The 25,263-nt window shown below is 33.0% G+C and overlaps 6 non-coding genes across 6 annotated transcripts; all 6 read left to right on the top strand.

Annotated features, from left to right (window-relative positions):
* Positions 1-386: 386 nt before the first annotated feature.
* On the top strand, positions 387-2,381 carry LOC138914724 (small subunit ribosomal RNA). The gene has a single exon (XR_011420536.1). It is a non-coding gene; the product is annotated as a small subunit ribosomal RNA (ribosomal RNA).
* A 623-nt stretch (positions 2,382-3,004) lies between these two features.
* On the top strand, positions 3,005-3,183 carry LOC138914722 (5.8S ribosomal RNA). The gene has a single exon (XR_011420534.1). It is a non-coding gene; the product is annotated as a 5.8S ribosomal RNA (ribosomal RNA).
* A 398-nt stretch (positions 3,184-3,581) lies between these two features.
* On the top strand, positions 3,582-7,538 carry LOC138914725 (large subunit ribosomal RNA). The gene has a single exon (XR_011420537.1). It is a non-coding gene; the product is annotated as a large subunit ribosomal RNA (ribosomal RNA).
* A 5,620-nt stretch (positions 7,539-13,158) lies between these two features.
* LOC138914723 (small subunit ribosomal RNA) lies at positions 13,159-15,153 on the top strand. The gene has a single exon (XR_011420535.1). It is a non-coding gene; the product is annotated as a small subunit ribosomal RNA (ribosomal RNA).
* Positions 15,154-15,776: 623 nt separating this feature from the next.
* LOC138914720 (5.8S ribosomal RNA) lies at positions 15,777-15,955 on the top strand. Its single transcript, XR_011420532.1, has one exon. It is a non-coding gene; the product is annotated as a 5.8S ribosomal RNA (ribosomal RNA).
* Positions 15,956-16,353: 398 nt separating this feature from the next.
* Positions 16,354-20,309, top strand: LOC138914721 (large subunit ribosomal RNA). The gene has a single exon (XR_011420533.1). It is a non-coding gene; the product is annotated as a large subunit ribosomal RNA (ribosomal RNA).
* Positions 20,310-25,263: the final 4,954 nt, after the last annotated feature.

Below are 25,263 nucleotides of genomic sequence, written 5' to 3'. Positions count from 1 at the left end.
CATGTGTGGATACAATAATTATGTATGTTGAACAAAAATGATATTTTAGAATGAAATATGTATATATAATATAATAAAAACTTATAGAAAGAACAATATATATTGAAAATTGTGTTATAAAAAAAGTTGTACTTTTTCTTTAACATCAATTATAAACTTGTTATATTAGTGGCGAAACAAGTAAAAATTAAAGAACGTATACGAATGCCATATAAAAATGGCCGTATTCGAATTAAAATAGAATTATTTCACAAAGCAAAAAAAAAATATTGAATTAAAATCAATATTTAAGAAAAACCGAACATATAAAATGGAAATAAAATCTATTATATTTATATTACTAATTTCTATTCAAAAAATATGAATGAAATATGAACGAAAACATTATTCTGGTTGATCCTGCCAGTAGTTATATGCTTGTCTCAAAGATTAAGCCATGCATGTCTAAGTACACACGAATTAAAAGTGAAACCGCAAAAGGCTCATTATATCAGTTATGGTTCCTTAGATCGTTAACAGTTACTTGGATAACTGTGGTAATTCTAGAGCTAATACATGCAATTAAAACATGAACCTTATGGGACATGTGCTTTTATTAGGCTAAAACCAAGCGATCGCAAGATCGTTATATTGGTTGAACTCTAGATAACATGCAGATCGTATGGTCTTGTACCGACGACAGATCTTTCAAATGTCTGCCCTATCAACTTTTGATGGTAGTATCTAGGACTACCATGGTTGCAACGGGTAACGGGGAATCAGGGTTCGATTCCGGAGAGGGAGCCTGAGAAACGGCTACCACATCTAAGGAAGGCAGCAGGCGCGTAAATTACCCACTCCCAGCTCGGGGAGGTAGTGACGAAAAATAACAATACAGGACTCATATCCGAGGCCCTGTAATTGGAATGAGTACACTTTAAATCCTTTAACAAGGACCAATTGGAGGGCAAGTCTGGTGCCAGCAGCCGCGGTAATTCCAGCTCCAATAGCGTATATTAAAGTTGTTGCGGTTAAAACGTTCGTAGTTGAACTTGTGCTTCATACGGGTAGTACAACTTACAATTGTGGTTAGTACTATACCTTTATGTATGTAAGCGTATTACCGGTGGAGTTCTTATATGTGTTTAAATACTTGTATTTTTTCATATGTTCCTCCTATTTAAAAACCTGCATTAGTGCTCTTAAACGAGTGTTATTGTGGGCCGGTACAATTACTTTGAACAAATTAGAGTGCTTAAAGCAGGCTTCAAATGCCTGAATATTCTGTGCATGGGATAATGAAATAAGACCTCTGTTCTGCTTTCATTGGTTTTCAGATCAAGAGGTAATGATTAATAGAAGCAGTTTGGGGGCATTAGTATTACGACGCGAGAGGTGAAATTCTTGGACCGTCGTAAGACTAACTTAAGCGAAAGCATTTGCCAAAGATGTTTTCATTAATCAAGAACGAAAGTTAGAGGTTCGAAGGCGATCAGATACCGCCCTAGTTCTAACCATAAACGATGCCAGCTAGCAATTGGGTGTAGCTACTTTTATGGCTCTCTCAGTCGCTTCCCGGGAAACCAAAGCTTTTGGGCTCCGGGGGAAGTATGGTTGCAAAGCTGAAACTTAAAGGAATTGACGGAAGGGCACCACCAGGAGTGGAGCCTGCGGCTTAATTTGACTCAACACGGGAAAACTTACCAGGTCCGAACATAAGTGTGTAAGACAGATTGATAGCTCTTTCTCGAATCTATGGGTGGTGGTGCATGGCCGTTCTTAGTTCGTGGAGTGATTTGTCTGGTTAATTCCGATAACGAACGAGACTCAAATATATTAAATAGATATCTTCAGGATTATGGTGTTGAAGCTTATATAGCCTTCATTCATGGTGGCAGTAAAATGTTTATTGTGTTTGAATGTGTTTATATAAGTGGAGCCGTACCTGTTGGTTTGTCCCATTATAAGGACACTAGCTTCTTAAATGGACAAATTGCGTCTAGCAATAATGAGATTGAGCAATAACAGGTCTGTGATGCCCTTAGATGTCCTGGGCTGCACGCGCGCTACAATGAAAGTATCAACGTGTATTTCCTAGACCGAGAGGTCCGGGTAAACCGCTGAACCACTTTCATGCTTGGGATTGTGAACTGAAACTGTTCACATGAACTTGGAATTCCCAGTAAGTGTGAGTCATTAACTCGCATTGATTACGTCCCTGCCCTTTGTACACACCGCCCGTCGCTACTACCGATTGAATTATTTAGTGAGGTCTCCGGACGTGATCACTGTGACGCCTTGTGTGTTACGGTTGTTTCGCAAAAGTTGACCGAACTTGATTATTTAGAGGAAGTAAAAGTCGTAACAAGGTTTCCGTAGGTGAACCTGCGGAAGGATCATTATTGTATAATATCCTTACCGTTAATAAAAAAATTTGTTAATACAAATTTAATACAAATTACCAATATATATATATATATACATAATAATTATAATAATAATTATACCAAAAATATGATCTTAAAAGTAAAAGATCAAATAAATTTCGAACAAGCAAATCGAAATATTGTAATAATATAATATTATTACAAATAAATTAAATAGAAACAAACATAAAATTCGAACAAGCAAATCGAATTATTAATATAATAAAATATATTTTATATATTTATTATAAACTTTTGTGTGTATATGGACCATAATATACACGCGTTGCGAGATGTATTGGCCAACTAATTTGATGATGATCATACATTGGATAATGCAACAACCTAAAATATACAATGTTGTACCTGGTTTCAGGTTAATGTTTTATATAAAATTATCAATATATATTAACAAACAAATGCCATTACAAATAATACTTTGATATATATTGTTTATATAAAACTAAGACATTTCGCAGCATTTATTTTAGGTATATAAATACATTTATTGAAGGAATTGATATATGCCAGTAAAATGGTGTATTTTTAATTTCTTTCAATAAAAACATATTTGACCAAATTTAAAACCAATATTATAAAACTCTAAGCGGTGGATCACTCGGCTCATGGGTCGATGAAGAACGCAGCAAACTGTGCGTCATCGTGTGAACTGCAGGACACATGAACATCGACATTTTGAACGCATATCGCAGTCCATGCTGTTATGTACTTTAATTAATTTTATAGTGCTGCTTGGACTACATATGGTTGAGGGTTGTAAGACTATGCTAATTAAGTTGTTTATACAAATTTTATAATAAAATTTTATAAGCATATGGTATATTATTGGATAAAAATAATTTAATTATTTTATTCATAATATTAACAAATATATGAAAAACATTATCTCACAATAGTAATTAAACTTTGAGAAAAACGAAGAGGAATATTTTCTTTTTCAATCAAATAATACTGAGAAATGTCTAGCATAAAATATTATCTAGAATTGTCTCTTATTAATGATTTGAAATATGAAAAACGTTGACAATATTATTATTCTTCGTTAATTCGTTACAAATAAATGCCATTAATATATATATACGTCAGCTTTAAACGAATTTAATAAAATGTTTTATCATTATATATAAAGAATTAATTGCAAATAAAAGTTATATACAACCTCAACTCATATGGGACTACCCCCTGAATTTAAGCATATTAATTAGGGGAGGAAAAGAAACTAACAAGGATTTTCTTAGTAGCGGCGAGCGAAAAGAAATCAGTTCAGCACTAAGTCACTTTGTCTATATGGCAAATGTGAGATGCAGTGTATGGAGCGTCAATATTCTAGTATGAGAAATTAACGATTTAAGTCCTTCTTAAATGAGGCCATTTACCCATAGAGGGTGCCAGGCCCGTATAACGTTAATGATTACTAGATGATGTTTCCAAAGAGTCGTGTTGCTTGATAGTGCAGCACTAAGTGGGTGGTAAACTCCATCTAAAACTAAATATAACCATGAGACCGATAGTAAACAAGTACCGTGAGGGAAAGTTGAAAAGAACTCTGAATAGAGAGTTAAACAGTACGTGAAACTGCTTAGAGGTTAAGCCCGATGAACCTGAATATCCGTTATGGAAAATTCATCATTAAAATTGTAATATTTAAACAATATTATGATAATAGTGTGCATTTTTTCCATATAAGGACATTGTAATCTATTAGCATACCAAATTTATCATAAAATATATCTTATAGTTTATTCAAATTAAATTGCTTGTATTTTTACAAAGAATAAATGTTATTAATTTGATAAAGTGCTTATAGATTTATATGATACAGTGCGTTAATTTTTCGGAATTATATAATGGCATGATTATCATTGATTTTTGTGTTTATTATATGCACTTGTAGGATTAACAATGCGAAAGATTCAGGATACCTTCGGGACCCGTCTTGAAACACGGACCAAGGAGTCTAACATATGTGCAAGTTATTGGGATATAAACCTAATAGCGTAATTAACTTGACTAATAATGGGATTAGTTTTTTAACTATTTATAGCTAATTAACACAATCCCGGGGCGTTCTATATAGTTATGTATAATGATATTTATATTATTTATGCCTCTAACTGGAACGTACCTTGAGCATATATGCTGTGACCCGAAAGATGGTGAACTATACTTGATCAGGTTGAAGTCAGGGGAAACCCTGATGGAAGACCGAAACAGTTCTGACGTGCAAATCGATTGTCAGAATTGAGTATAGGGGCGAAAGACCAATCGAACCATCTAGTAGCTGGTTCCTTCCGAAGTTTCCCTCAGGATAGCTGGTGCATTTTAATATTATATAAAATAATCTTATCTGGTAAAGCGAATGATTAGAGGCCTTAGGGTCGAAACGATCTTAACCTATTCTCAAACTTTAAATGGGTAAGAACCTTAACTTTCTTGATATGAAGTTTAAGGTTATGATATAATGTGCCCAGTGGGCCACTTTTGGTAAGCAGAACTGGCGCTGTGGGATGAACCAAACGTAATGTTACGGTGCCCAAATTAACAACTCATGCAGATACCATGAAAGGCGTTGGTTGCTTAAAACAGCAGGACGGTGATCATGGAAGTCGAAATCCGCTAAGGAGTGTGTAACAACTCACCTGCCGAAGCAACTAGCCCTTAAAATGGATGGCGCTTAAGTTGTATACCTATACATTACCGCTAAAGTAGATGATTTATATTACTTGTGATATAAATTTTGAAACTTTAGTGAGTAGGAAGGTACAATGGTATGCGTAGAAGTGTTTGGCGTAAGCCTGCATGGAGCTGCCATTGGTACAGATCTTGGTGGTAGTAGCAAATAATCGAATGAGACCTTGGAGGACTGAAGTGGAGAAGGGTTTCGTGTGAACAGTGGTTGATCACGAGTTAGTCGGTCCTAAGTTCAAGGCGAAAGCCGAAAATTTTCAAGTAAAACCAAAAAACGCAATATATACAAATCAAGCTAATATAATATACTTGAATAATTTTGAACGAAAGGGAATACGGTTCCAATTCCGTAACCTGTTGAGTATCCGTTTGTTATTAAATATGGGCCTCGTGCTCATCCTGGCAACAGGAACGACCATAAAGAAGCCGTCGAGAGATATCGGAAGAGTTTTCTTTTCTGTTTTATAGCCGTACTACCATGGAAGTCTTTCGCAGAGAGATATGGTAGATGGGCTAGAAGAGCATGACATATACTGTTGTGTCGATATTTTCTCCTCGGACCTTGAAAATTTATGGTGGGGACACGCAAACTTCTCAACAGGCCGTACCAATATCCGCAGCTGGTCTCCAAGGTGAAGAGTCTCTAGTCGATAGAATAATGTAGGTAAGGGAAGTCGGCAAATTAGATCCGTAACTTCGGGATAAGGATTGGCTCTGAAGATTGAGATAGTCGGGCTTGATTGGGAAACAATAACATGGTTTATGTGCTCGTTCTGGGTAAATAGAGTTTCTAGCATTTATGTTAGTTACTTGTTCCCCGGATAGTTAGTTACGTAGCCAATTGTGGAACTTTCTTGCTAAAATTTTTAAGAATACTAATTGGGTCAAACCAATTAGTTCTTATTAATTATAACGATTATCAATTAACAATCAATTCAGAACTGGCACGGACTTGGGGAATCCGACTGTCTAATTAAAACAAAGCATTGTGATGGCCCTAGCGGGTGTTGACACAATGTGATTTCTGCCCAGTGCTCTGAATGTCAAAGTGAAGAAATTCAAGTAAGCGCGGGTCAACGGCGGGAGTAACTATGACTCTCTTAAGGTAGCCAAATGCCTCGTCATCTAATTAGTGACGCGCATGAATGGATTAACGAGATTCCTACTGTCCCTATCTACTATCTAGCGAAACCACAGCCAAGGGAACGGGCTTGGAATAATTAGCGGGGAAAGAAGACCCTTTTGAGCTTGACTCTAATCTGGCAGTGTAAGGAGACATAAGAGGTGTAGAATAAGTGGGAGATATTAGACTTCGGTTTGGTATCGTCAATGAAATACCACTACTCTTATTGTTTCCTTACTTACTTGATTAAATGGAACGTGTATCATTTCCTAGCCATTATACGGATATATTTATTATATCTTATGGTATTGGGTTTTGATGCAAGCTTCTTGATCAAAGTATCACGAGTTTGTTATATAATCGCAAACAAATTCTTTAATAAAACGGTGCATTTATGTATTTTTGATTTGAAAATTTGGTATAACTCCAATTACTCAGGTATGATCCAATTCAAGGACATTGCCAGGTAGGGAGTTTGACTGGGGCGGTACATCTCTCAAATAATAACGGAGGTGTCCCAAGGCCAGCTCAGTGCGGACAGAAACCACACATAGAGCAAAAGGGCAAATGCTGACTTGATCTCGGTGTTCAGTACACACAGGGACAGCAAAAGCTCGGCCTATCGATCCTTTTGGTTTAAAGAGTTTTTAACAAGAGGTGTCAGAAAAGTTACCATAGGGATAACTGGCTTGTGGCGGCCAAGCGTTCATAGCGACGTCGCTTTTTGATCCTTCGATGTCGGCTCTTCCTATCATTGTGAAGCAAAATTCACCAAGCGTTGGATTGTTCACCCATGCAAGGGAACGTGAGCTGGGTTTAGACCGTCGTGAGACAGGTTAGTTTTACCCTACTAATGACAAAACGTTGTTGCGACAGCATTCCTGCGTAGTACGAGAGGAACCGCAGGTACGGACCAATGGCACAATACTTGTTCGAGCGAACAGTGGTATGACGCTACGTCCGTTGGATTATGCCTGAACGCCTCTAAGGTCGTATCCGTGCTGGACTGCAATGATAAATAAGGGGCAATTTGCATTGTATGGCTTCTAAACCATTTAAAGTTTATAATTTACTTTATAAACGACAATGGATGTGATGCCAATGTAATTTGTAACATAGTAAATTGGGAGGATCTTCGATCACCTGATGCCGCGCTAGTTACATATAAAAGCATTATTTAATACAATGACAAAGCCTAGAATCAATTGTAAACGACTTTTGTAACAGGCAAGGTGTTGTAAGTGGTTGAGCAGCTGCCATACTGCGATCCACTGAAGCTTATCCTTTGCTTGATGATTCGATAATAAACATAAATTTAATTGTGTTTATTTTGTTTGGCTTTTTTAAGTCAGAAATATATATATATATAAAATATATATATATAAAATAATAATATATTTTAAATAAATTTTATTTAAATATATTTAACAATGGTAGCCATATGTATCGTCATCCTATTAGTGACGCGTATAAAAATATTCTAAGTCCGAACATGCAAATAAGAGACATATGCAAGTATATGTACTTCTTAAGGTAGCCAACTGAATCGTCATCCTATTAGTGACGTGTATACAAATATTCTAAGTCCGAACATACAAGTAAGAGACATATGCAAGTATATGTACCTCTTAAGGTAGCCAACTGAATCGTCATCCTATTAGTGACGTGTATAAAAATATTCTAAGTCCGAACATACAAGTAAGAGACATATGCAAGTATATGTACCTCTTAAGGTAGCCAACTGAATCGTCATCCTATTAGTGACGCGTATAAAAATATTCTAAGTCCGAACATGCAAATAAGAGACATATGCAAGTATATGTACCTCTTAAGGTAGCCAACTGAATCGTCATCCTATTAGTGACGCGTATAAAAATATTCTAAGTCCGAACATGCAAATAAGAGACATATGCAAGTATATGTACCTCTTAAGGTAGCCAACTGAATCGTCATCCTATTAGTGACGTGTATAAAAATATTCTAAGTCCGAACATACAAGTAAGAGACATATGCAAGTATATGTACCTCTTAAGGTAGCCAACTGAATCGTCATCCTATTAGTGACGTGTATAAAAATATTCTAAGTCCGAACATACAAGTAAGAGACATATGCAAGTATATGTACCTCTTAAGGTAGCCAACTGAATCGTCATCCTATTAGTGACGTGTATAAAAATATTCAAAGTCAAAACATGAGTTATATGGATATGAAAATAATATTAAGTTCTAGTATGGATATGAAAAAAATGAGTTATATGGATATGGGAAAAATAACAAGTTCTAGTATGGATATGAAAAAAATGAGTTATGTGGATATGGGAAAAATAATAAGTTCTAGTATGGATATGAAAAAAAAATGAGTTATATGGATATGGAAAAGAATACAGAGTTCTAGTATGGATATGGAAAAATGAGTTATATGAATATGGGAAAAATGATAAGTTCTAGTATGGATATGAAAAAATATTGAGTTATATGGATATTAAAGAAATAATAAGTTCTAGTATGGATATGGAATAAAATGAGTTATATAGATATGGCAAAAATTTAATGTTCTAGTATGGATATGAAAAAAATTAGTTATATGAATATGGGAAAATTTATAAGTTCTAGTATGGATATGGGAAAATAATAAGTTCTAGTATGGATATAAAAAATATTGAGTTATATGGATATTAAAGAAATAATAAGTTCTAGTATGGATATGGAAAAAAATTAGTTATATTGATATGCTAAATAATGAGTTATATGCATATGGGAAAAATACTAAGTTGTAGTATGGATATGAAGAATACTGAGTTCTAGTATGGATATGGGAAAAATAATCAGTTCTAGTATGGATATGAAAAAATATTGAGTTTTATGGATATTGAAGAGATAATAAGCTCTAGTATGGATATGGAAAAAATTAATTATATTGTAATAGTAAATAATAAGTTATATGGATATAGGAAGAAAATTAGGTTCTAGTATGGATATGAAAAAAATTAGTTCTATGGATATGGGGAAAAATAAAAAGTTCTGGTATGGATATGGAAAAAATATTAAGTTATATGGATATTAAAGAAATAATAAGTTCTAGTATGGATATGGAATAAAATGAGTTATATAATATGGCAAAAATATATGTTCTAGTATGGATATGAAAAAAAATTAGTTATATGAATATGGGAAAATTTATAAGTTCTAGTATGGATGTTTGGGAAAAAGAATAAGTTCTAGTATGGATATGAAAAAATATTGAGTTATATGAATATTAAAGAAATAATAAGTTCTAGTATGAATATGGAAAAAATTATTTATATTGATATGGTAAATAATGATTATATGGATATGGGATAAATACTAAATTCTAGTGTGGATATGGAAAAAACGAGTTATATGGATATGGGGAAAAATAATAAGTTCAAGTATGGATATGGAAAAAAATTAGTTTAATAGTTATAGTATGGAAAAAATTAATTATAAGATATAGAACAAAAAATAAGTCATATGGATATGGTGGCATCAGTACGAAATATGCCCAATTTACATACACCGGAGCCGCAGTACGATAAATACCCAATATTTAGACGTCGTGGCCAAAAACATATATAGGGAGGCAGTGCTCGCCGACCGGCCGTATTGTTCAAAATTATGTTTATCATATTATTTTGGCAATGCTATATATAAATGATATCTTATACATATAATTCAATTATAGCGATATGGAAATACCATATTATATGTATAAAGAAAAAAAATGTATAATAAAATATACATTGACATACAAATATGGCTAGTTGTATGGATATGCCGTATTCATTATATGGATACGGCATATAGATTATATAAATATGACCAAAAAATATTTTATATTGATATGGCAAATAAAGAAATTACTTGAATATGGAAATAAAAGAAGTTATATTGATATGGAAGAAAATAATGAGTCATATAGATATGTTGGCATCAGTACGAAATATGCCCAATTTACATACACCGGGCCGCAGTACGAAAAATACCCAATATTTAGACGTCGTGGCCAAAAACATATATAGGGAGGCAGTGCTCGCCGACCGGCCGTATTGTTCAAAATTTATGTTTATCATATTATTTTGGCAATGCTATATATAAATGATATCTTATACATATAATTCAATTATAGCGATATGGAAATACCATATTATATGTATAAAGAAAAAAAATGTATAATAAAATATACATTGACATACAAATATGGCTAGTTGTATGGATATGCCGTATTCATTATATGGATACGGCATATAGATTATATAAATATGACCAAAAAATATTTTATATTGATATGGCAAATAAAGAAATTACTTGAATATGGAAATAAAAGAAGTTATATTGATATGGAAGAAAATAATGAGTCATATAGATATGTTGGCATCAGTACGAAATATGCCCAATTTACATACACCGGGCCGCAGTACGAAAAATACCCAATATTTAGACGTCGTGGCCAAAAACATATATAGGGAGGCAGTGCTCGCCGACCGGCCGTATTGTTCAAAATTTATGTTTATCATATTATTTTGGCAATGCTATATATAAATGATATCTTATACATATAATTCAATTATAGCGATATGGAAATACCATATTATATGTATAAAGAAAAAAAATGTATAATAAAATATACATTGACATACAAATATGGCTAGTTGTATGGATATGCCGTATTCATTATATGGATACGGCATATAGATTATATAATATGACCAAAAAATATTTATATTGATATGGCAAATAAAGAAATTACTTGAATATGGAAATAAAAGAAGTTATATTGATATGGAAGAAAATAATGAGTCATATAGATATGTTGGCATCAGTACGAAATATGCCCAATTTACATACACCGGGGCCGCAGTACGAAAAATACCCAATATTTAGACGTCGTGGCCAAAAACATATATAGGGAGGCAGTGCTCGCCGACCGGCCGTATTGTTCAAAATTTATGTTTATCATATTATTTTGGCAATGCTATATATAAATGATATCTTATACATATAATTCAATTATAGCGATATGGAAATACCATATTATATGTATCAAGAAAAAAAATGTATAATAAAATATACATTGACATACAAATATGGCTAGTTGTATGGATATGCCGTATTCATTATATGGATACGGCATATAGATTATATAAATATGACCAAAAAATATTTTATATTGATATGGCAAATAAAGAAATTACTTGAATATGGAAATAAAAGAAGTTATATTGATATGGAAGAAAATAATGAGTCATATAGATATGTTGGCATCAGTACGAAATATGCCCAATTTACATACACCGGGGCCGCAGTACGAAAAATACCCAATATTTAGACGTCGTGGCCAAAAACATATATAGGGAGGCAGTGCTCGCCGACCGGCCGTATTGTTCAAAATTTATGTTTATCATATTATTTTGGCAATGCTATATATAAATGATATCTTATACATATAATTCAATTATAGCGATATGGAAATACCATATTATATGTATAAAGAAAAAAAATGTATAATAAAATATACATTGACATACAAATATGGCTAGTTGTATGGATATGCCGTATTCATTATATGGATACGGCATATAGATTATATGGATATGACCAAAAAATAATTCATAAAGAAATTATATGAATATGGCAGAAATAATTGGTTATATTAATATGATCAAATAATACTTTATATAAAAAAGTGAATATCTTTGGTTGGGTGGCAAAGAGAATTAAATATGCCCGATATATAGACGTCGTGGCCAAAAACTACTATAGGGTGAAGTGCTTGTCTGTTGGTCTATATATATACATATAATATTTTATGCGTACACATTATTATTATAGATAGTTAATATCTATCGTATGGGTGGCAAACGGAATTAAATAATTTCGATATTTAGACGTCGTGGCCAAAAACTACTATAGGATGGTCAGTGGTTGTCCACCAATTAATTATTGAACAAACCATATGAATATCATATGCTGTTGTCAATATAATGTATATCAATAATAATAAAAAATAAGGATGGTACAGTAAGTAGTCCATCTACTATTGAACAAAATATATTATAATATATACTTTTGTTATCAATAGAACAACATATATTAAAATCAAAATATTATCCGTATAAATTTGTTTCTTAAATGAAATTAAGACTTGGCTACGCGGTTAATATTATAAACCCATGATAATAAGGTGAAACAGAGGTCAAGTTTCTATTATATATAGAATAACAAATTGTTTCCGACTTTTATCGTTAATCTTTGGTGGCAGGTATATATGATAATTTATATTAAATTATTATATCCCCTGTCGTTTGGGCACAGAGTATCGCTTGCCGGTACAATGTGTTTACAAAAAGCATTATAATAAAATATAATTGCAATATTAGTGATCAAAATAATTTCATATGCGCTCGGTTTTATATCATATATTACCAGAGAGTTATATGGAAAAGATAAATTTTAAATTTATCATCAAAATGCAAATGATTTAACTCAATATTTATATTGGTTAAACAAAAATTGTACATGTGTGGATACAATAATTATGTATGTTGAACAAAAATGATATTTTAGAATGAAATATGTATATATAATATAATAAAAACTTATAGAAAGAACAATATATATTGAAAATTGTGTTATAAAAAAGTTGTACTTTTTCTTTAACATCAATTATAAACTTGTTATATTAGTGGCGAAACAAGTAAAAATTAAAGAACGTATACGAATGCCATATAAAAATGGCCGTATTCGAATTAAAATAGAATTATTTCACAAAGCAAAAAAAAAATATTGAATTAAAATCAATATTTAAGAAAAACCGAACATATAAAATGGAAATAAAATCTATTATATTTATATTACTAATTTCTATTCAAAAAATATGAATGAAATATGAACGAAAACATTATTCTGGTTGATCCTGCCAGTAGTTATATGCTTGTCTCAAAGATTAAGCCATGCATGTCTAAGTACACACGAATTAAAAGTGAAACCGCAAAAGGCTCATTATATCAGTTATGGTTCCTTAGATCGTTAACAGTTACTTGGATAACTGTGGTAATTCTAGAGCTAATACATGCAATTAAAACATGAACCTTATGGGACATGTGCTTTTATTAGGCTAAAACCAAGCGATCGCAAGATCGTTATATTGGTTGAACTCTAGATAACATGCAGATCGTATGGTCTTGTACCGACGACAGATCTTTCAAATGTCTGCCCTATCAACTTTTGATGGTAGTATCTAGGACTACCATGGTTGCAACGGGTAACGGGGAATCAGGGTTCGATTCCGGAGAGGGAGCCTGAGAAACGGCTACCACATCTAAGGAAGGCAGCAGGCGCGTAAATTACCCACTCCCAGCTCGGGGAGGTAGTGACGAAAAATAACAATACAGGACTCATATCCGAGGCCCTGTAATTGGAATGAGTACACTTTAAATCCTTTAACAAGGACCAATTGGAGGGCAAGTCTGGTGCCAGCAGCCGCGGTAATTCCAGCTCCAATAGCGTATATTAAAGTTGTTGCGGTTAAAACGTTCGTAGTTGAACTTGTGCTTCATACGGGTAGTACAACTTACAATTGTGGTTAGTACTATACCTTTATGTATGTAAGCGTATTACCGGTGGAGTTCTTATATGTGTTTAAATACTTGTATTTTTTCATATGTTCCTCCTATTTAAAAACCTGCATTAGTGCTCTTAAACGAGTGTTATTGTGGGCCGGTACAATTACTTTGAACAAATTAGAGTGCTTAAAGCAGGCTTCAAATGCCTGAATATTCTGTGCATGGGATAATGAAATAAGACCTCTGTTCTGCTTTCATTGGTTTTCAGATCAAGAGGTAATGATTAATAGAAGCAGTTTGGGGGCATTAGTATTACGACGCGAGAGGTGAAATTCTTGGACCGTCGTAAGACTAACTTAAGCGAAAGCATTTGCCAAAGATGTTTTCATTAATCAAGAACGAAAGTTAGAGGTTCGAAGGCGATCAGATACCGCCCTAGTTCTAACCATAAACGATGCCAGCTAGCAATTGGGTGTAGCTACTTTTATGGCTCTCTCAGTCGCTTCCCGGGAAACCAAAGCTTTTGGGCTCCGGGGGAAGTATGGTTGCAAAGCTGAAACTTAAAGGAATTGACGGAAGGGCACCACCAGGAGTGGAGCCTGCGGCTTAATTTGACTCAACACGGGAAAACTTACCAGGTCCGAACATAAGTGTGTAAGACAGATTGATAGCTCTTTCTCGAATCTATGGGTGGTGGTGCATGGCCGTTCTTAGTTCGTGGAGTGATTTGTCTGGTTAATTCCGATAACGAACGAGACTCAAATATATTAAATAGATATCTTCAGGATTATGGTGTTGAAGCTTATATAGCCTTCATTCATGGTGGCAGTAAAATGTTTATTGTGTTTGAATGTGTTTATATAAGTGGAGCCGTACCTGTTGGTTTGTCCCATTATAAGGACACTAGCTTCTTAAATGGACAAATTGCGTCTAGCAATAATGAGATTGAGCAATAACAGGTCTGTGATGCCCTTAGATGTCCTGGGCTGCACGCGCGCTACAATGAAAGTATCAACGTGTATTTCCTAGACCGAGAGGTCCGGGTAAACCGCTGAACCACTTTCATGCTTGGGATTGTGAACTGAAACTGTTCACATGAACTTGGAATTCCCAGTAAGTGTGAGTCATTAACTCGCATTGATTACGTCCCTGCCCTTTGTACACACCGCCCGTCGCTACTACCGATTGAATTATTTAGTGAGGTCTCCGGACGTGATCACTGTGACGCCTTGTGTGTTACGGTTGTTTCGCAAAAGTTGACCGAACTTGATTATTTAGAGGAAGTAAAAGTCGTAACAAGGTTTCCGTAGGTGAACCTGCGGAAGGATCATTATTGTATAATATCCTTACCGTTAATAAAAAATTTGTTAATACAAATTTAATACAAATTACCAATATATATATATATATACATAATAATTATAATAATAATTATACCAAAAATATGATCTTAAAAGTAAAAGATCAAATAAATTTCGAACAAGCAAATCGAAATATTGTAATAATATAATATTATTACAAATAAATTAAATAGAAACAAACATAAAATTCGAACAAGCAAATCGAATTATTAATATAATAAAATATATTTTATATATTTATTATAAACTTTTGTGTGTATATGGACCATAATATACACGCGTTGCGAGATGTATTGGCCAACTAATTTGATGATGATCATACATTGGATAATGCAACAACCTAAAATATACAATGTTGTACCTGGTTTCAGGTTAATGTTTTATATAAAATTATCAATATATATTAACAAACAAATGCCATTACAAATAATACTTTGATATATATTGTTTATATAAAACTAAGACATTTCGCAGCATTTATTTTAGGTATATAAATACATTTATTGAAGGAATTGATATATGCCAGTAAAATGGTGTATTTTTAATTTCTTTCAATAAAAAACATATTTGACCAAATTTAAAACCAATATTATAAAACTCTAAGCGGTGGATCACTCGGCTCATGGGTCGATGAAGAACGCAGCAAACTGTGCGTCATCGTGTGAACTGCAGGACACATGAACATCGACATTTTGAACGCATATCGCAGTCCATGCTGTTATGTACTTTAATTAATTTTATAGTGCTGCTTGGACTACATATGGTTGAGGGTTGTAAGACTATGCTAATTAAGTTGTTTATACAAATTTTATAATAAAATTTTATAAGCATATGGTATATTATTGGATAAAAATAATTTAATTATTTTATTCATAATATTAACAAATATATGAAAACCATTATCTCACAAGAGTAATTAAACTTTGAGAAAAACGAAGAGGAATATTTTCTTTTTCAATCAAATAATACTGAGAAATGTCTAGCATAAAATATTATCTAGAATTGTCTCTTATTAATGATTTGAAATATGAAAAACGTTGACAATATTATTATTCTTCGTTAATTCGTTACAAATAAATGCCATTAATATATATATACGTCAGCTTTAAACGAATTTAATAAAATGTTTTATCATTATATATAAAGAATTAATTGCAAATAAAAGTTATATACAACCTCAACTCATATGGGACTACCCCTGAATTTAAGCATATTAATTAGGGGAGGAAAAGAAACTAACAAGGATTTTCTTAGTAGCGGCGAGCGAAAAGAAATCAGTTCAGCACTAAGTCACTTTGTCTATATGGCAAATGTGAGATGCAGTGTATGGAGCGTCAATATTCTAGTATGAGAAATTAACGATTTAAGTCCTTCTTAAATGAGGCCATTTACCCATAGAGGGTGCCAGGCCCGTATAACGTTAATGATTACTAGATGATGTTTCCAAAGAGTCGTGTTGCTTGATAGTGCAGCACTAAGTGGGTGGTAAACTCCATCTAAAACTAAATATAACCATGAGACCGATAGTAAACAAGTACCGTGAGGGAAAGTTGAAAAGAACTCTGAATAGAGAGTTAAACAGTACGTGAAACTGCTTAGAGGTTAAGCCCGATGAACCTGAATATCCGTTATGGAAAATTCATCATTAAAATTGTAATATTTAAACAATATTATGATAATAGTGTGCATTTTTTCCATATAAGGACATTGTAATCTATTAGCATACCAAATTTATCATAAAATATAACTTATAGTTTATTCAAATTAAATTGCTTGCATTTTAACACAGAATAAATGTTATTAATTTGATAAAGTGCTGATAGATTTATATGAATACAGTGCGTTAATTTTTCGGAATTATATAATGGCATGATTATCATTGATTTTTGTGTTTATTATATGCACTTGTAGGATTAACAATGCGAAAGATTCAGGATACCTTCGGGACCCGTCTTGAAACACGGACCAAGGAGTCTAACATATGTGCAAGTTATTGGGATATAAACCTAATAGCGTAATTAACTTGACTAATAATGGGATTAGTTTTTTAACTATTTATAGCTAATTAACACAATCCCGGGGCGTTCTATATAGTTATGTATAATGATATTTATATTATTTATGCCTCTAACTGGAACGTACCTTGAGCATATATGCTGTGACCCGAAAGATGGTGAACTATACTTGATCAGGTTGAAGTCAGGGGAAACCCTGATGGAAGACCGAAACAGTTCTGACGTGCAAATCGATTGTCAGAATTGAGTATAGGGGCGAAAGACCAATCGAACCATCTAGTAGCTGGTTCCTTCCGAAGTTTCCCTCAGGATAGCTGGTGCATTTTAATATTATATAAAATAATCTTATCTGGTAAAGCGAATGATTAGAGGCCTTAGGGTCGAAACGATCTTAACCTATTCTCAAACTTTAAATGGGTAAGAACCTTAACTTTCTTGATATGAAGTTTAAGGTTATGATATAATGTGCCCAGTGGGCCACTTTTGGTAAGCAGAACTGGCGCTGTGGGATGAACCAAACGTAATGTTACGGTGCCCAAATTAACAACTCATGCAGATACCATGAAAGGCGTTGGTTGCTTAAAACAGCAGGACGGTGATCATGGAAGTCGAAATCCGCTAAGGAGTGTGTAACAACTCACCTGCCGAAGCAACTAGCCCTTAAAATGGATGGCGCTTAAGTTGTATACCTATACATTACCGCTAAAGTAGATGATTTATATTACTTGTGATATAAATTTTGAAACTTTAGTGAGTAGGAAGGTACAATGGTATGCGTAGAAGTGTTTGGCGTAAGCCTGCATGGAGCTGCCATTGGTACAGATCTTGGTGGTAGTAGCAAATAATCGAATGAGACCTTGGAGGACTGAAGTGGAGAAGGGTTTCGTGTGAACAGTGGTTGATCACGAGTTAGTCGGTCCTAAGTTCAAGGCGAAAGCCGAAAATTTTCAAGTAAAACCAAAAACGCAATATATACAAATCAAGCTAATATAATATACTTGAATAATTTTGAACGAAAGGGAATACGGTTCCAATTCCGTAACCTGTTGAGTATCCGTTTGTTATTAAATATGGGCCTCGTGCTCATCCTGGCAACAGGAACGACCATAAAGAAGCCGTCGAGAGATATCGGAAGAGTTTTCTTTTCTGTTTTATAGCCGTACTACCATGGAAGTCTTTCGCAGAGAGATATGGTAGATGGGCTAGAAGAGCATGACATATACTGTTGTGTCGATATTTTCTCCTCGGACCTTGAAAATTTATGGTGGGGACACGCAAACTTCTCAACAGGCCGTACCAATATCCGCAGCTGGTCTCCAAGGTGAAGAGTCTCTAGTCGATAGAATAATGTAGGTAAGGGAAGTCGGCAAATTAGATCCGTAACTTCGGGATAAGGATTGGCTCTGAAGATTGAGATAGTCGGGCTTGATTGGGAAACAATAACATGGTTTATGTGCTCGTTCTGGGTAAATAGAGTTTCTAGCATTTATGTTAGTTACTTGTTCCCGGATAGTTAGTTACGTAGCCAATTGTGGAACTTTCTTGCTAAAATTTTTAAGAATACTAATTGGGTCAAACCAATTAGTTCTTATTAATTATAACGATTATCAATTAACAATCAATTCAGAACTGGCACGGACTTGGGGAATCCGACTGTCTAATTAAAACAAAGCATTGTGATGGCCCTAGCGGGTGTTGACACAATGTGATTTCTGCCCAGTGCTCTGAATGTCAAAGTGAAGAAATTCAAGTAAGCGCGGGTCAACGGCGGGAGTAACTATGACTCTCTTAAGGTAGCCAAATGCCTCGTCATCTAATTAGTGACGCGCATGAATGGATTAACGAGATTCCTACTGTCCCTATCTACTATCTAGCGAAACCACAGCCAAGGGAACGGGCTTGGAATAATTAGCGGGGAAAGAAGACCCTTTTGAGCTTGACTCTAATCTGGCAGTGTAAGGAGACATAAGAGGTGTAGAATAAGTGGGAGATATTAGACTTCGGTTTGGTATCGTCAATGAAATACCACTACTCTTATTGTTTCCTTACTTACTTGATTAAATGGAACGTGTATCATTTCCTAGCCATTATACGGATATATTTATTATATCTTATGGTATTGGGTTTTGATGCAAGCTTCTTGATCAAAGTATCACGAGTTTGTTATATAATCGCAAACAAATTCTTTAATAAAACGGTGCATTTATGTATTTTTGATTTGAAAATTTGGTATAACTCCAATTACTCAGGTATGATCCAATTCAAGGACATTGCCAGGTAGGGAGTTTGACTGGGGCGGTACATCTCTCAAATAATAACGGAGGTGTCCCAAGGCCAGCTCAGTGCGGACAGAAACCACACATAGAGCAAAAGGGCAAATGCTGACTTGATCTCGGTGTTCAGTACACACAGGGACAGCAAAAGCTCGGCCTATCGATCCTTTTGGTTTAAAGAGTTTTTAACAAGAGGTGTCAGAAAAGTTACCATAGGGATAACTGGCTTGTGGCGGCCAAGCGTTTCATAGCGACGTCGCTTTTTGATCCTTCGATGTCGGCTCTTCCTATCATTGTGAAGCAAAATTCACCAAGCGTTGGATTGTTCACCCATGCAAGGGAACGTGAGCTGGGTTTAGACCGTCGTGAGACAGGTTAGTTTTACCCTACTAATGACAAAACGTTGTTGCGACAGCATTCCTGCGTAGTACGAGAGGAACCGCAGGTACGGACCAATGGCACAATACTTGTTCGAGCGAACAGTGGTATGACGCTACGTCCGTTGGATTATGCCTGAACGCCTCTAAGGTCGTATCCGTGCTGGACTGCAATGATAAATAAGGGGCAATTTGCATTGTATGGCTTCTAAACCATTTAAAGTTTATAATTTACTTTATAAACGACAATGGATGTGATGCCAATGTAATTTGTAACATAGTAAATTGGGAGGATCTTCGATCACCTGATGCCGCGCTAGTTACATATAAAAGCATTATTTAATACAATGACAAAGCCTAGAATCAATTGTAAACGACTTTTGTAACAGGCAAGGTGTTGTAAGTGGTTGAGCAGCTGCCATACTGCGATCCACTGAAGCTTATCCTTTGCTTGATGATTCGATAATAAACATAAATTTAATTGTGTTTATTTTGTTTGGCTTTTTTAAGTCAGAATATATATATATATAAAATATATATATATAAAATAATAATTATATTTAAATAAATTTTATTTAAATATATTTAACAATGGTAGCCATATGTATCGTCATCCTATTAGTGACGCGTATAAAAATATTCTAAGTCCGAACATGCAAATAAGAGACATATGCAAGTATATGTACTTCTTAAGGTAGCCAACTGAATCGTCATCCTATTAGTGACGTGTATACAAATATTCTAAGTCCGAACATACAAGTAAGAGACATATGCAAGTATATGTACCTCTTAAGGTAGCCAACTGAATCGTCATCCTATTAGTGACGTGTATAAAAATATTCTAAGTCCGAACATACAAGTAAGAGACATATGCAAGTATATGTACCTCTTAAGGTAGCCAACTGAATCGTCATCCTATTAGTGACGTGTATAAAAATATTCTAAGTCCGAACATACAAGTAAGAGACATATGCAAGTATATGTACCTCTTAAGGTAGCCAACTGAATCGTCATCCTATTAGTGACGCGTATAAAAATATTCTAAGTCCGAACATGCAAATAAGAGACATATGCAAGTATATGTACCTCTTAAGGTAGCCAACTGAATCGTCATCCTATTAGTGACGTGTATAAAAATATTCTAAGTCCGAACATACAAGTAAGAGACATATGCAAGTATATGTACCTCTTAAGGTAGCCAACTGAATCGTCATCCTATTAGTGACGTGTATAAAAATATTCTAAGTCCGAACATACAAGTAAGAGACATATGCAAGTATATGTACCTCTTAAGGTAGCCAACTGAATCGTCATCCTATTAGTGACGTGTATAAAAATATTCCAAGTCCAAACATGAGTTATATGGATATGAAAATAATATTAAGTTCTAGTATGGATATGAAAAAAAATGAGTTATATGGATATGGGAAAAATAACAAGTTCTAGTATGGATATGAAAAAAAATGAGTTATGTGGATATGGGAAAAATAATAAGTTCTAGTATGGATATGAAAAAAAAAATGAGTTATATGGATATGGAAAAGAATACAGAGTTCTAGTATGGATATGGAAAAATGAGTTATATGAATATGGGAAAAATGATAAGTTCTAGTATGGATATGAAAAAATATTGAGTTATATGGATATTAAAGAAATAATAAGTTCTAGTATGGATATGGAATAAAATGAGTTATATAGATATGGCAAAAAATTTAATGTTCTAGTATGGATATGAAAAAAAATTAGTTATATGAATATGGGAAAATTTATAAGTTCTATTATGTATATGGGAAAAATTATAAGTTCTAGTATGGATATAAAAAAATATTGAGTTATATGGATATTAAAGAAATAATAAGTTCTAGTATGGATATGGAAAAAAATTAGTTATATTGATATGCTAAATAATGAGTTATATGCATATGGGAAAAATACTAAGTTGTAGTATGGATATGGGAAGAATACTGAGTTCTAGTATGGATATGGGAAAAATAATCAGTTCTAGTATGGATATGAAAAAATATTGAGTTTTATGGATATTGAAGAGATAATAAGCTCTAGTATGGATATGGAAAAAATTAATTATATTGTAATAGTAAATAATAAGTTATATGGATATAGGAAGAAAATTAGGTTCTAGTATGGATATGAAAAAAATTAGTTCTATGGATATGGGAAAAATAAAAAGTTCTGGTATGGATATGGAAAAATATTAAGTTATATGGATATTAAAGAAATAATAAGTTCTAGTATGGATATGGAATAAAATGAGTTATATAGATATGGCAAAAATATAATGTTCTAGTATGGATATGAAAAAAATTAGTTATATGAATATGGGAAAATTTATAAGTTCTAGTATGGATATGGGAAAAAGAATAAGTTCTAGTATGGATATGAAAAAATATTGAGTTATATGAATATTAAAGAAATAATAAGTTCTAGTATGAATATGGAAAAATATTATTTATATTGATATGGTAAATAATGATTTATATGGATATGGGATAAATACTAAATTCTAGTGTGGATATGGAAAAAACGAGTTATATGGATATGGGAAAAATAATAAGTTCAAGTATGGATATGGAAAAAAATTAGTTTAATAGTTATAGGTATGGAAAAAAATTAATTATATAGATATAGAACAAAAAATAAGTTATATGGATATGGTGGCATCAGTACGAAATATGCCCAATTTACATACACCGGAGCCGCAGTACGATAAATACCCAATATTTAGACGTCGTGGCCAAAAACATATATAGGGAGGCAGTGCTCGCCGACCGGTTGTATTGTTCAAAATTTATGTTTTTCATATTATTTTGGCAATGCTATATATAAATGATATCTTATACATATAATTCAATTATAGCGATATGGAAATACCATATTATATGTATAAAGACAAAAAAATGTATAATAAAATATACATTGACATACAAATATGGCTAGTTGTATGGATATGCCGTATTCATTATATGGATACGGCATATAGATTATATAAATATGACCAAAAAATATTTTATATTGATATGGCAAATAAAGAAATTACTTGAATATGGAAATAAAAGAAGTTATATTGATATGGAAGAAAATAATGAGTCATATAGATATGTTGGCATCAGTACGAAATATGCCCAATTTACATACACCGGGGCCGCAGTACGAAAAATACCCAATATTTAGACGTCGTGGCCAAAAACATATATAGGGAGGCAGTGCTCGCCGACCGGCCGTATTGTTCAAAATTTATGTTTATCATATTATTTTGGCAATGCTATATATAAATGATATCTTATACATATAATTCAATTATAGCGATATGGAAATACCATATTATATGTATAAAGAAAAAAAATGTATAATAAAATATACATTGACATACAAATATGGCTAGTTGTATGGATATGCCGTATTCATTATATGGATACGGCATATAGATTATATAAATATGACCAAAAAATATTTTATATTGATATGGCAAATAAAGAAATTACTTGAATATGGAAATAAAAGAAGTTATATTGATATGGAAGAAAATAATGAGTCATATAGATATGTTGGCATCAGTACGAAATATGCCCAATTTACATACACCGGGGCCGCAGTACGAAAAATACCCAATATTTAGACGTCGTGGCCAAAAACATATATAGGGAGGCAGTGCTCGCCGACCGGCCGTATTGTTCAAAATTTATGTTTATCATATTATTTTGGCAATGCTATATATAAATGATATCTTATACATATAATTCAATTATAGCGATATGGAAATACCATATTATATGTATAAAGAAAAAAAATGTATAATAAAATATACATTGACATACAAATATGGCTAGTTGTATGGATATGCCGTATTCATTATATGGATACGGCATATAGATTATATAAATATGACCAAAAAATATTTTATATTGATATGGCAAATAAAGAAATTACTTGAATATGGAAATAAAAGAAGTTATATTGATATGGAAGAAAATAATGAGTCATATAGATATGTTGGCATCAGTACGAAATATGCCCAATTTACATACACCGGGGCCGCAGTACGAAAAATACCCAATATTTAGACGTCGTGGCCAAAAACATATATAGGGAGGCAGTGCTCGCCGACCGGCCGTATTGTTCAAAATTTATGTTTATCATATTATTTTGGCAATGCTATATATAAATGATATCTTATACATATAATTCAATTATAGCGATATGGAAATACCATATTATATGTATAAAGAAAAAAAATGTATAATAAAATATACATTGACATACAAATATGGCTAGTTGTATGGATATGCCGTATTCATTATATGGATACGTCTTATAGATTATATATATATGAGAAAAAAATATTTTTTATTGATATGTGATATTAAGAAATTACTTGATTATGGAATTTATAGTAGTTATATTGATATGGAAGAAAATAATGAGTCATATAGATATGTTGGCATCAGTACGAAATATGCCCAATTTACATACACCGGGGCCGCAGTACGAAAAATACCCAATATTTAGACGTCGTGGCCAAAAACATATATAGGGAGGCAGTGCTCGCCGACCGGCCGTATTTTTCAAAATTTATGTTTATCATATTATTTTGGCAATGCTATATATAAATGATATCTTATACATATAATTCAATTATAGCGATATGGAAATACCATATTATATGTATAAAGAAAAAAAATGTATAATAAAATATACATTGACATACAAATATGGCTAGTTGTATGGATATGCCGTATTCATTATATGGATACGGCATATAGATTATATAAATATGACCAAAAAATATTTTATATTGATATGGCAAATAAAGAAATTATTGAATATGGGAAATAAAAGAAGTATATTGATATGAAGAAAATAATTGAGTCATATAGATATGTGGCATCATACGAAATATTGCCCAATTTACATACACGGGGCCGAAGTACGAAAAATAACCAATATTTAGACGTCGTGGCCAAAAACATATATAGGGAGGCAGTGCTCGCCGACCGGCAGTATTGTTCAAAATTTATGTTTATCATATTATTTTGGCAATGCTATATATAAATGATATCTTATAAATATAATTCAATTATATCGATATCGAAATACCATATTATATGTATAAAGAAAAAAAAATGTATAATAAAATATACATTGACATACAAATATGGCTAGTTGTATGGATAGCCGTATTCATTATATGGATACGGCATATAGATTATATAAATATGACCAAAAAATATTTATATTGAATATGGCAAATAAAGAAATACTTGATAATGGAATAAAAGAAGTTATATGATCGAAGAAATATGAGTCATATAGATATGTTGGCATCACTACTAAATATTCCCAATTTACATACACGGGTCCGCCGTCACGAAAAATACCAAATTTAGACGTCGTGGCCAAAA

This window comes from Drosophila takahashii, unplaced genomic scaffold (genome assembly GCF_030179915.1).
Source record: "Drosophila takahashii strain IR98-3 E-12201 unplaced genomic scaffold, DtakHiC1v2 scaffold_84, whole genome shotgun sequence".
NCBI lineage: Eukaryota > Metazoa > Arthropoda > Insecta > Diptera > Drosophilidae > Drosophila > Drosophila takahashii.
Note: the sequence above shows the minus strand (reverse complement) of the source record. Positions and strands in the feature narration are given on the sequence as shown.